The sequence below is a fragment of the Gossypium hirsutum genome, chromosome A12 (genome assembly GCF_007990345.1).
Source record: "Gossypium hirsutum isolate 1008001.06 chromosome A12, Gossypium_hirsutum_v2.1, whole genome shotgun sequence".
Lineage (NCBI taxonomy): Eukaryota > Viridiplantae > Streptophyta > Magnoliopsida > Malvales > Malvaceae > Gossypium > Gossypium hirsutum.
The window spans coordinates 78,532,993-78,548,136 of NC_053435.1; positions in this window are offsets into that span (position 1 = coordinate 78,532,993).

Consider the following 15,144-nt stretch of genomic DNA (forward strand, 5'->3'; position numbering starts at 1 on the left):
TGTCTGAATCTATTTTATGGTAAATTTTACCTATTTCATGGTTTCCATGGATTAGCTAGCAATTTAGCATACATAACACCAAATATGATCATGATTAGCCATTCCAATGGCTAATCATTACCAAGCATTTCCATACCACTCAATAACCATATCATAAGACCATATACACAAAATGATTATAATGCTATACATGCCATACTCAAAATATACAAGCCATTATGCCAAGATGGTATACGGATAGTGTGAGCGTGCCTCTGGCCGTTTCCGATTTTCGAGCTGGCTTGTCAACACTACAAGGAATGAAAAGGAGGGAGTAAGCATAAATGCTTAGTAAGTTCACATGCAAATAGCATGTAACATAACCATATAAGCAAACATAAAACATCATTTGCATAATCATCACCAAGACATTCATATCACATTTTCATTTATCATCTTACCATATTGTTGTTATATCGAGTTTTCAACCCGAGGGTTAAGTACATACCTGTTCAAAGTATCCATTTCACAACGCTTACCAATACGTCCCTTTCATCTTGAGTATTCCTCCATTTGAGTAGAACTTTACCCGTTGAACACATCAGAATATAATTCGGATACATGGAAAGTTTGCACATAAGTGCCACATATGTAGCCAAGCTACCATGTAACCCGCCCATAAGTGAACTCGGACTCAACTCAACGAGCTCAGGCGTTCGCATCCATAAGTGAACTCGGACTCAACTCAACGAGTTCGGATGCCTAGTTACATCTCACGAACTCGGACTCAACTCAACGAGTTCGGACATTCGTATCCATAGGTGAACTGGGACTCAACTCAACGAGTTCGGATGCCCAAATATCCTAGTGACATGTCACTTGTATCCTAATCCATTCCTAAGGTTCAACGGGACCTTTTTCCCAATCATGTGTCTCAACCATCTTCTACGGAATGCCGATACCGATACTCGGTAGTATTTCACATTTTCCAAGTATATCACACAATTTGACATATTATCAAACAATTATCATGAGTATAATATTTCATAATAATTATCATATCATTTAAATAACATAAAAACATTTAAAATAGTAATTATGTTACCAACATTTACATATGAACTTACCTCGTATGCGAAAATGGCTATTTTTACCATTTCGTCCACAACTTGGTATTTTCCCCATTTTAGCCTGAATTTCAGTTTTCCTTGCTCTATGATTTAAAATATAGTCTAATTAGGACTCACATTATTCAAATTGACCCAAAATCATATTTTGGAAAAATTACAATTTTGCCCCTAAACTTTTTGCATATTTACACTTTTTCCCCAAAGCTCGTAAATTAAAATTCAGCCTATTTTCTTATTTTTTATGACATGCTGATCATTTTTCCCTTCTATGGCAACATCAAATTCTCACTCTAACATGTACTTATGACTATTAGGTATTTTTACCGATTAAGCCCTTTTGCTAGTTTTCGCTTAAAACCGAGTAGCACAAGTTGTCTAACATAATTTAAAACCTCATATTTTATCATAAAACACCAAAATACACAAATTTCACCTATGGGTATTTTTCCAAATATGAACCCTAGGTTGAATAATTGCTAGCATAAGCTTAATCGAGCTACCGGGACTCCAAAAACGTAAAAATCATTAAAAACGAGGCTAGAACGGACTTACAATCGAGCTTGGAAGCTTGAAAAACCCTAGCCATGGTTTCTCCTTGCTATATTCGGCCATCGGGTTGAAGATGAGCAAAATTGGCTTTTAATTTTGTATTTTAATTCATTTTACCCCTAAATGACCAAAATGCCCTTACTACTAAACTTTCCAAAAATTCCATCCATGTCCAATTTTTGTCCATAGACTTAGAAATTGGTAAAATTCTATTTAAGACCTCCTAATTAATATTTCAAAACAATTTCATACTAGAAACTTCTAGAATGCAAGTTTTGCAATTTATTCGATTTAGTCCCTAATTTCAATTTAAGCACTTTATGCATAAAATTTCTTCACAAAATTTTCACACAATCATGAAATCATATCATAGACCTCAAAATAATCATAAAATAATTATTTCTATCTCGGATTTTGTGGTCACAAAACTACTATTCCGACTAGGCCCAAAATCAGGATATTACAACTTATCCTCGAAATACTGATATCATGGCTCGAAGCCAAATCAACCGATATGCAAGGCTCGAAGCCAAATCGGTATAACTTGCACCCGAAGTGCTATATCATGGCCCGAAGCCAACTCAACATACCCCCTAATAACATGTCACTAACATCCTAAACTATTCCTAAGGTTCAACTGGGATTTTGGATGTTGAATTGTCATTGAATCATTATCGTTCATATCCATAGTCTCATATTCGCAATTTATGCAATATCAAAGCATATGAAATACATTTATATTGAAATTTATCACATACAAACTTATCTCGGTTGTAGAAACGATGAAATAAGTCGTTTAGTCGATAACTTTCGTTTTTACACGAACCAGATATGAATTCCAATTTTCTTGATCTATATACATTCAAAATTAATTTATTTAAACATCTCTATATTAAATTTAATCCAAAACACACATTAGGGCTATTTTACACATTTTCCCCCTAAACTTTCACATATTTACAATTTAGTCCTTATTACACAAATTCATGCAAATTTCAAGACACCCATGCTTATCCGAATTACTAATATGCCCCTAGCAATCCATATTTTTCATTTACTTCACATTTCAACCACAAAGTTTTAACATTACTCAATTTAATCCCTATTTTGCATTTTCACTAAAAATCACTTAACAAAACCTGTATATCTATCAACAAGCATTCATAATCTATCAAGAAACTTCAAAATACACATGTATTCATCAATGGAATCATTCAAAATCTTTAACAATTTTGCAAATTAGTACCTGGGCTAGCTAGACCTAGTTGCAACGATCTCAAAAACATAGAAATCCTTAAAAACGGGATAAAAACCATACCTTAATTAGCTATTCAAGCTTGTCCCAATGAAGAACACAAAAATGGTGTTTTCTTAGCCTATTTTCGATTGAAACAAGAAGAAACAAATATGATACTTTGTTTTATTTTACTTATTTTAACTTAAAATTTTAAATTACTTACTTAACCTTTATTATAAACTAATAAAAACACTTAATGCATGTCCATCTTTGTCCACTCAGGTTTAATTACAACATAAGGACCTCTAATTTAAAATTCCAAAGCTATTTAATACCTTCAACTATTAGAACATCACTTTTGCACTTTACGCGATTTAGTCTTTTTTATCAAATTGATCAATCAAACGATAAAATTCTTTCACGAAAATTTCAAACAATAATATTATCATGCCATAGAAATTATAATAATAATAAATCTTTTAATTTTTGGTCCTAAAACCACTGTTCTGATTTGACTAAAAACGAGCTATTACAAGTTGGATGATTGTTTAAGGTTCCGAGGTAGGATTTGTGTACCAAGAAATACTGAACTGATTCAGAAAATTCTTCATGAGGCACATAATGGTTATTTATCTGTTCATCCTGGAAGTACAAAGATGTATAATGATTTGAAGGAATTGTATTGGTGGTCAGGCATGAAACAATACATTTCAGAGTTTGTAACGAGATGTTTGATCTGTAAACAAGTGAAACCCAAACATCAAGTGCCTTTGGGTTTGCTTCAGCCTGTGACTATACCTGAGTGGAAGTAAGATAGAGTTACGATGGATTTCGTATCGGGGTTACCACTGACTCCGAAAAAGAAAGATGATATTTGGGTTGTTGTTGATAGATTGACGAAATTGGCTCATTTTATTCTGGTACATATCGATTATTCACTTGATAAACTAGTTGAATTGTACATTTCTAATATTGTTAGATTGGACGAGGTGCCTACTTCTATTATTTTGGATAGAGATCCAAGGTTTACGTCACGATTTTGGAAGAAATTGCAAGAAACATAGGGTATGAAGTTGAATTTTAGTATTGCATTCCATCTACAAACCGATGGTCAATCTAAGAGAGTGATTCAGATTCTTAAGGACATGCTTCGCTATTGTGTTTTAGAGTTCAAAGGTAGTTGGCAGAAATATCTACCGTTGGTCAAATTTTCTTATAACAACAGTTTTCAGTCGATTATAAAGATGGCACCGTATGAAGATTGTATGGCCGCAAGTGTCGAACTCTGTTGTACTGGATCGAGCTTAGTGAGAAATAGATTCATGGGGTTGATTTGGTCAGAGAAACCGAAGAGAAAGTGAAAGTAATTAGTGATTGTTTGAAAGTAGCTTCAGATCGACAGAAATCGTACGCGGATTTGAAACAGAAGGATATCAAATTTCAAGTTGGTAATAAGGCATTTTTGAAGGTGTCTTCCTAGAAGAAAATTCTTAGATTTGGTCGCAAAGGCAAGTTAAGCCCGCGTTTCATTAGGCCGTATGAGATCATTGAAAAAACAGGGCCAATAGCATATCAACTAGCATTGCCATCGGAGTTAGAAAGGATCCATAATGTATTTCATATGTCAATGTTACGACGATATGGATCAAACCCATCACATGTAATCTCACCATCAGAGATTGAGATTAGACCCGATATGACATATGGTGAAGAACCGATCAAAGTGTTAGCTCGAGAGGTTAAAAAGTTGAGAAATAAAAGCATAGCTCTAGTGAAATTTTTGTGGCAATGAAATGGGGTTGAAGAGGCTACGTAGGAACCTGAGGAAGCTATGAGAAAGCAATACCCTAACCTATTTTCTAGTAAGATTTTCGGGGACGAAACTCCCTAAGGGAGAGAGTTATAACAGCCCGTTTTTGGGTTAAATCAGAATAGTGATTTTAGGACCACAAGCCTGAAGTAGAAATATTTATTTTATTATTTCTTTAAGGTCTACAGCATGATAGAATAAATGTGTGAAAATTTCGTTAGGAAATTTTATCGATTGAGTACTCAATTTGACTAGAAGGACTAAATTGCAATAGGTGCAAAATTTGAATTCTATAAGTTAAAGGTGTCTAATTGTTATGAAATTTTAATTAAAGGTCCTTAAATGGTAATTTGACCATTATACTTTTGGACAAAAATGGACATCGTTAGGAGAAATTTTAAAGTTATGCATAAAGGGTATTTTAGTAATTTGGTAAATAAGGACAAAATTAACAAATAAAAGTGTCCATCTTCTTCAATTTAGTCCCCCATAGCCGAAAATTGCAAGGGAAGACATAGCTAGGGTTTGGCCAACTTTTAAGCTCGATTGTAAGTCCGTTCTTGTCTCGTTTTTAATGATTTTTACATTTTTTGAGATCGTTGTAACTTGATTTTGCTATTTCAAGGACTAATTTGAAGGAAAGTTAAAGTATAAAATTTTACCCATGTTCAATATGTTTGTATTTTGATGTTTGATGGTAGAAAATGCATGTTTGTTGTTAGTTAAACAATGTTTGTAAAGTGATTTTCGATAAAAACGTTAAATAGGGACTTATTTGTAAAAGTCTATAAAATGTGTAGAAAAGTGTGAATAAATGGAAAATATGGACTATTAGGAGTACAAATAATATTTGACTAGGCTTGGGTTGTGATGAAATTGAAAGAAATTCATTTTATGAGTCTAGGGACTAAATTGTAAAATGTTGAAAAGTTAGGGGCAAAAATGTAAATTTTGCCATAATGTGTTTTTGGGCTGAATTGAATAATGTGATAATTAAATAAGTTAAATGTGGTATTATAGATCAAGAAAAACAAAGTTCGGGTGTAGATCGGGGGAAAAAAGTAATTAATGAATAGATCCCTTTGGCCGTTTTTGTAGCAGAGGTAAGTTCGTATATTAAATAAGTTGTATTATAATTGTATTTTAAATGCTTTAATACTTCATGAATTGTGTAAATGACTCTAAGTACACATTCAACAACGTCGGTAAGCGAGAAATCCCAATTGAACCTTAAGAATAGATTAGGATACAAGTGACATGTCACTAGGGTTTTATGTTATGTGATCCGAGTGCTGGTCCTATACGTCCTACCGGTATTACAGTTACTTGATAGCTTGTGTGAGCAACAGTATATAGCTTCGTCTTAACTAACAGCTTGTGTGAGCAGGACCGATAATGCTCGAGAGCGAGCATATATGTGTTATGAGATAGAGGTAGCAATGGCTACATATCTGGCACCTTGTGTGCAAGGTTTTACCGAGTATTTGATATTATCATTCCGAGTGGTTCATTGGGTACGACAAAGATGATAATAAGTATGAAATTATTACGAGATGGTACAGGCATGTACTTAAAGCTTATGATTAATAATTCGTGAAATGACAATTTCAAGGTAAGTTTATGATGGAAGTGAATTATGATCATGAAAGTATGGTAAAATGCATTATTTTATATTATGTTACTTGAATGTTAAATGTATGGTAATAGTAGCTTATTTCTTCATACGAGCTTACTAAGTTATATAGCTTACTCCGTTTTATTTTCCATGTTTTATAGTCTCACCAAGATTGTCGGAGATCATGTCACACTATCAAAGTGTCATTTTGGGTATCAATGATCTTAAACATTTTGAGTATATGGCATGTATAGGGACTTGGTCATTTTGTTATATGAGCCATCATGATTTACCCAAATGTATTGGCTTGTAATTGTCAAAGGCCAGATTTGGCATTTGGCCATGTAAATTGACTCATTTGGATTAAATTGGTTGTAAGCTTAAGTATATTCGTATAGGTGCAAATATCTGTTTTATGATGTGGTCTATAAATGATTGGTGAATGGTTGAATGTGACTTAATGGTTTTGTTGTTGAATGGTTGAGATTGGGTCATTAGTATTCTTGGAAATCTAACAAGAATTATGCATGATAAAGTATTTGTGTTGGTACTTGTGGATGTGAATTTGGCATTATTTGGCTTGGTAGAATATGATGTTGTAAGTATGTTATGTGTGGTAATGGAATGATATGTTCTAACCTTGATTTTGGATGTATTGGTTGCCTAAATATACCATGATTTATGCCATTGAACTTATGTGTGTGTAGGTGGAAATGAGGATGACAAATGGCTTGGTAAATATCCTTTATTTCATCCACACGGGTATGTGTCTAGACCGTGTGTACCCCATGGGCATGTGTTTTGGCCGTGTGTCACCTGCACCTTAATTTTGAGAAACAAAATGCTCAAAATTGAGAACACGGGCAGAGACACGAGCTGTGTCTCAGCTGTGTGAGGAACACGACCTCAAGCACGGGCGTATGTCCTGACCGTGTGAAGGTTGCACCTATTTTATGAAAATCGAATTAACCACACGGCCTAGCACACGGGCGTGTGACTTGGCCGTGTGACCTCAATTTGTTCATGCTTTGCAAAACTGAGAGTTACACGGGTTAAGGACACAGGCGTATGTGACCACACAACTTGCCCACACTGGCGTGTCCCAAATCACACGGACGTGTGACCCCTGTTCATAGCAAAAGTTTTCTAAGTTTTGCAAAAATTTCCTGAGTTATCGGTTTAGTCTTGAACCACTTCCAAAGTATGTTTTAGGTCTCGTAGGCTCGTATTAGGGACTTTATGATTGAATACAAATGTTTTTAATTTGGATGCATTTATGACTCGATTTGTATGTTTCTATGCGATGTAAGTCTGGCAATGCCTTGTATCCTATTCCGACGTTGAATACGGGTAAGGGGTGTTACATGCAACCAGTGATGATACCAAAGTGGAAATGGGATAGAATTACGATGGACTTCATATTGGGATTACCTATGTCTCCGAAAAAGAAAGATGCTATCTGGGTCGTTGTTGATCAGTTGTCGAAGTCCGCACATTTTATTTCGATGCGTGCAGACTTCTCTCTGGACAGATTAGCAAGTTATATATTTCTGAGATTGTAAGATTGCACGGAGTACCAGTATCCATCATTTCAGATAGAGATCTGCGATTTGCATCATGGTTTTGAAAGAAATTGCAAGAGGCTCTGGGTACGCGGTTGCATTTTAGCACTTCCTTTCATCCCCAAACCGATGGTTAATTTGAGAGGGCGATTCAGATTCTCGAGTATATGTTGCGTTGATGTATTCTAGAGTTCCAAGGTAATTGGGAAAAATATTTGTCATTGGTTGGATTCACGTATAATAATAGCTTCCAATAGGGCATTAAGATGGGGCTGTATGAAGCTTTGTATGGTTGTAAATGCCGAACTCCTTTATACTGGACCAAGCTTAGTTAGAAAAATGTACACGAGGTTGATTTGATCCAAGAAACCGAAGAAAAAGTGAAAGTGATTTGTGATAGTTTAAAAGCCACTTCAGATAGAAAAAAATTGTACGTGGATTTAAAGCGTAAAGATATTGAATTTCAAATTGGCGATAAGGTGTTTCTGAAAGTACCGATTTGGAAAAGAATTCTCCGATTTGGTCACAAAGGAAAGTTGAGTCCACGATTTATCGAACCGTACAAGATTATCGAGAGAATTGGGCCAGTAGCTTATCGACTTGAGTTCCCGTTAGAGTTAGAAAATATTCATAATGTATTTCATGTATCTATGTTACGATGGTACAGATCAGATCCTTCACATAGAATTTCTCCAATCAAGGTTGAGATTTAGCCCGACATGTCATATAACGAAGAACCGATTAGAATTTTAGCTCGAGAGTTCAAAGAGTTAAGAAATAAAAGAATAGCTTTAGTGAAGGTTCTTTGGCATCGTCACAGTATTGAGGAGCCTACTTGGGAACCCAAGGAAACCATGAGAAAACAACATCCTAACCTATTCCCTGGTAATATTTTCAATGACCAAAAATTCCTAAGGGAGGAGAGTTGTAACGGCCTCTTTTTAGTGAAATCGGAATAGTGATTTTGGGACTACAAATCTGAGGTCATAAAATTTATTTTAATATTATTTTGTGGTCTACAAGTTGATAGTAACAGTGCATAAAAATTTTGTTAAGAAATTTTACCATTTGTATGCCTAATTTGTGAAAAAGAACTATATCGCATAAAGTGCGAAAGTTGTGTTCTATTAGCTGAATGTGTCAAATAGTTATACAACTTTAAAGTAAAGGTCCTTATTGAGTAATTAGACCACTAATTGAGTTATTGGATGTACATGAATTAAAATCATGGTCTTTGAAATGTTAGGTAGTGCTAGGTGGAAACACGAAAATTTACACACTTTTTCATGCCCTTTTTAACTTAAATTCATGCAGTTTCGATAAAATTCCTGTCATAAAATAATTAAAGTGTACTTAAAATATGAAAATGTTTAATTTTAATTAATTTTATAATTAATTTTATAATTAATTTTGATGAATTTTAATTAATTTTATAAAGTATCAAGGTGAATTAATTTTCAGCCTAAGATGGTCCAAAATTATGTGTATTAATTCATAATATAATTAATTTTAATTTATATCCAATTTAATTTGGATTAATCAATTATTATTAATAAATTATGAAAAGTGGTCCAATTGAGTCGAACCGAGTGAACCGAACCGACCAAGTAATGGACAGCCCAAAACCGCCCCATGTCCTGACCCAAATCAGCTTATTGGCTGAATATTTAGCTTGCAAAGAGGCCCTTAAAGACTTGTTCAAATAGCATTCAAACCCTTCCACAAATGATGGCTTTCTAGATTTGCCTCAAGCTTAATTTAGCAAGTTTGAAATCATCAAACTTGCCACATGCGTGGCCGGCCAAGGGAGGGCTCTTTGGCTAGTAATTTTAGCTATTTTTAGCAGCCCTCTTCAGCTATAAAAACCCCCTTAACCTGATCATTTGAAACACACCTCAAGCATTCACATATTTCTCTCTTCTCTCCACTTTCTCTCTTCTTTTCCATTCAAAATTCTCTTGCTCTCTTGCCGATTTCTCCTCTTGGAAAATGGGCATTCATCAGCCATTTGGAGCAGCAATTAAGTGTTCATAGAAGCCTTGGTCTACGAGTGCAACGGAGAAGGAAGAACGGAGCAAACTAGTCAAGCCACGGAAAAACACCGGATTTGATTCTTGTTCCCTATCTCTTTAATTTTTGTTGTTGTTATGATGAACATATCTATGAATATTTATGTTGTTTGAATGGTTAATTTAATCAATTTAGCTTGAATTTAATTCGTGTTAGGTTGATTGCATTTCGTTAGCTAAAATTGTTAAAATCGTGTTTTTGTTGTTATAGGCCTCGGTAAAATGCTTGGTTAAGTAAAATCATGACTAAGTTACTCTTGCATTACAATTGTGAGGTAGCTAATGAATTAATTATTTAAATGGATTGAAATTGTAATTAATAGACACAGTACTTAATCAGTGGATGTTTAATCATCTAAGGTAGCTGAGGGTTAAATTAGCAATGGTATCTAACGATACATTTGCCTTGCGTAACTTGCAAGATTATTGTGATTAAGCTATTTCAAGGTAGGGATACCTTGTTACCTCACGTAGTCTTTTATGTGTTTATTAGATTTAATTAATCATTTGAATTGACATAGGGATATGTACAAGAGATTATTTCTATTTAATAAGTATGTATGTGCAATAACATATTTGCCTATTAAGATTTGTTTAATAGGTTGAATTGACATAGGGATATAGTCAAGAGATGAATTGATTTTAGTAGGTGATTATGTTCATAAGTTAGCAAATTACTGAGTTGTCGTGAATTTATTCGTAATAATATAAACATGAGTTTAATAATTCTAAGTTAAGAAATGTAATTAATCTAACACAATTATGTCATCTTGATTAAACTCGTATTTTGAATTCGTGCATTTGATATTTATTTATTTAGTTTAAAATCTTAGTTTTTAATCACCCTCTTCAAACAAAATATTTTTTTCACCAAAGTGTTTTAAATAACATTCATAAATAATTTTTTTCACGGTCCCTATAGGTACGATAACTCGACATTTACTTGTCACTTTATTACTTGTTGCGATTGTGTACACTTGCACATTTCCGTCGTTCCACTAGGTCATTAGAAAATAAAATAAACAAAACAAAAGCTAGCTATCATCTTTTTCATTTCTTTCTTACCGATTCTAGTAGCAAGAAATAGCCATGGAAGCTTGAAAATTTTAGCCAAGCTATTCTCTTGCATGTAAGCTATTTTGGCGGTTGTTTTTGTCGACTTTTATGTTTTTGGAACCCTAGTAGCTTAAGCTAGCTAATTAGGGGGCTAATTTGCAATATGATTAAAAATCTAGGGTTTTTCCATGAGAGCATTTAGGTTGTTTTTGATGTTGAATGGAAGAAAATGAATCTTGGTTGTTAAATAAACAACTTTTGTTAAAGGATTTTTAATGAAATTGTCAAATAGAGGTTAAATTGTGAAAAAAAATGAAAAGTTGGTGATAAATGTGTGAAATTATGGGATATATGGGCTGATTTGAACACTTATAAAATTCGACTAGGCTTGGGTGTTGAGAAATTTTCATGAATTTCATTTTTACTAGCCTAGGGACTAAATTTGTAAAGAAGTCTAATGTTAGGGGCAAAATAATAATTTTTCCATATCACGAAATTTGATTAAATTGAATAAAAATAAATATTAAATTAGTTAAATTTGATATTATATATATTAAGAAAATCTATGCTCGAATTTAAATAGGGGAAAAGAAAAAGTAGCGGATTGATCGATCGATTTACTCTATACTAATTTGAGGTTAATTTGTATAATCACTGTCGAAACCATTTTTTTATTTTGGAAAAAAATGGGGATCGACTTTTAAAACAAAGTGTGGAGTCGCCACCAATGTTTTTGTTTAGGTGTGATTGGATCACCTAATAAAATATTTTATTCCATTTAAATCAATTTTGGTCTACGTAATCCACTAGCCCATACGGAGGTAAAAACCTCACGAAAGCGTAGTTTCTTACTCCTAATTAAAGGTATAACCACAACAGCCATGCACTGCAATGCAATATTATTCTACAAGACTTGGACCACAACAATCATGCAAACAAATGCAAAAAAGAATCATGAATTTCAAATTAAATTTCCAATTTAGATAAAAGGACAGCAAATAATCAATTTTATGGCTTGACTCTCTTGTTCAATCCCCAGTGGAGTCGCCAAGCTGTCGAAACCATTTTTTTATTTTGGAAAAAAATGGGGATCGACTTTTAAAACAAAGTGTGGAGTCGCCACCAATATTTTTTTTAGGTGTGATTGGATCACCTAATAAAACATTTTATTCCATTTAACTCAATTTTGGTCTACGTAAATTTTAAAATGGGTTCGGGAGCCGGTTACATATGAGGAAGGGTTAGCACCCTCACTACGCCCAAAAATTGGCACCAGATTGATTAAGTGTTGTCCTTATGTCTAAGATTGGTTCCTTTTAAAATATTTGAGTGGTTCAAGTTGGTCGTCAAAATTCTCTCATTTCAAAGGTATACAGCATCACATCTAGCACGATAGGAGACGATTCTTTATAAATTTGAAAACACGATTGATTTTTGACTTCCAAAAGCTCATATGTTAAAAATTACACAAGGATGCCCAATTATTTAGTCCGAAAAAGAACCGAAACCCAGCACAGTAGGGCACAATTCCTCAAATTTCTAAACATTGAGTTTGCCTTATTTTAAAAAAAAATTAAATAAACCATTGTAAACTAACTCAAAACGTATTAATTTTATTTGAAATAAAATGGAATAATTGATTTTAAAGAGTTGAAAATTATAAAGTAACATTTGTAAACCAAAAGAAAAATAATAATCATGGGATAATATGCATGCATAAAATACAATACTTGGTGAATGAAGATAACATAACCTTATTTAACCAACTAACAAAACAAACAATTAAATAAAATTAATCCAAAATATAACCAAATTCACAAGCATGGGTGAACAACAATTGATTTAATAATACATAAAAACGAATAAATATGGTGTAACAAATATACATGAAATAATATAAAAACAATTAACACATGAGGTACCAAACAACATAAAACTAATACGATACAATAACAATTTCTAAAAATGATGGATTGATGAGCAAATAACATATGCTAGAACTTGAAATAATTTATAAGAAAAAATAAAGAATATATATAATTTTTTTTAAATTGATGTTGCAAAAAGAAACATTTAAATCAAATAATATGCCAAATGTTAAAAAAATATATTTATAAAAAATTGACAATATACACCCAATGAATGAGACTTTAAATAATACATAAAATATGAAAGGATAGTAAAAATACATAATAAAATATAATCGTAGGAAATAAATTATGCACACAATAGATTTAAAAAACATAGACATATATAAATAAATTTAGAAGCAATTACATGTAAAAGTAACATGGAATAAATATGAGTCTAGGATTAAATATATGTACTAATCTACATAAAATCATTTAAATGAAATACTATATAAAATGTTAAAATAATATGATATAAAAAGAATTTCAAAATGGTGATTTTATAAAAACAAAGAAGAGTTATTAAAGTATCTCAACACCTATAAAAATATTATGAACTTTAAAATAATAAGTATTTCAAATGGAAAACTCAATTAAAATAATATATATGTAAAAATATATATAAAAATACTTAACTGGAATATTATACAAAATGTTAAAATAATATAACATGAAGATTTTAAAATAATGATTTTTTTTAACAAAGTAAAATTATTAAAGTAATCTCAACACATAAAAAAATTTTAAATGAATTCTCTTAAAAATAACACATTGTATAGATAGAAAACTTAATTAAAATAAATTTAAAATAAAAGGGATAATCTATAAATAAAATAAACTAATGGAATTAAAATAAGGACCAACGCGCAACATGTGTGAATGTACAGGGACCAAAGCTAGAAATATTCCAAATCTCAAAACGTTGCATTGACCTAATTGACATCATGCGCAAATTATATGTATAAATTCTAAAAAACAAAGTAAAGAAAATAAGGTACAATTGAAAAACAAAGCGAAAGGGAGGACTAAACCCACAATTAACCCTCAAGGACCAAATGCGCGGATCTTAACTTTGCACGGGTCAGGTCATCGGGTTTGAGGTTTCCAGACGGTACCGTTTCAAAGCCATTGAGATTGGCTCAAAACGACGTCGCTCCCTATGCTCCATACAAACAAAAGGAAACCCTAAAATGAACCCCTAATCATTTTAAACAAAATCAAAACAAAAACTTAAGTTTCCTATTCCTCTCATGCGGCCGAATCACATGGTTCTTTGCCCCACCGTCGTTTTGCTTCCATATTTTGGTGAATTGCACCATTTGAAAGCATGGTTTGCCTTATTCAAATACGTACTCGAGGGTTTTGCTGCCCTTAAGCTACGGAATCCTCACTTATACTTCGATTATTGCGAAGCCAGCAAGGAATCAAAAGTCAATACCAAGGTAAGTCCCTTTTTATTTTTTCTTTTACCGTAAACAAAGACCAAGAAGAAAAGAGAAATAAAATCGAAAAAAAATGCTAGATCTGAGAATCACCTTTCTTAAATTGATTTCTAAATGCCTTTTCTCTGTATTCGATATTTCATATGCCTATTTCAGTGTGCATAATCCATCAAAGTACAAACAATGGCTTTTTATAGCCGAATTTACAGAATAAATAAAAAATGAAAATTCTATTTTCCTACTGTCATTTGCTTTATATTTTGTTAGCATTTCTGTTCTCGTAGGTTCTATATTGACGTGGAGGCGTACAGAGAAACAAGCTACTCGTGGGGAGGCCATTCGTGAGAGGCTCGATTCTATGGCTAGCTGCTGCACTGCGTATTCCAAAGACCTCAGGGTTTCTGGTGTTTTCTCATTATTGGGCTCATTTGGGCCACATGTAAATTGGGCTAGGATTTTAGGTTTTGGACTAGTGTTTTATTTCTGTTTCGAGCTATGTTTTGTTATTGGACTTTGGGTTAGTGTTTTGGGACTTTATTTTTGTAAAAGGACTTGGACTTTTAATTTATTTGGCTCATGGCTTTATTTTTTTTTCTATTTTTGGTTCTGGTATAGTTTTTTTTATGGGCCCGGGCGAAATGGGCCTATTACAGCTGCCCCTCTTTGCTTATTGTCGTGTAACGAGAATAGATCAAAGACTTTAAAAGGACCATTTTGCCCAGTCTTGCTGAATCCTGACTTCTTGGCTCTCCCTTTTCTACAAACAACCCCATTCGATCCTACTG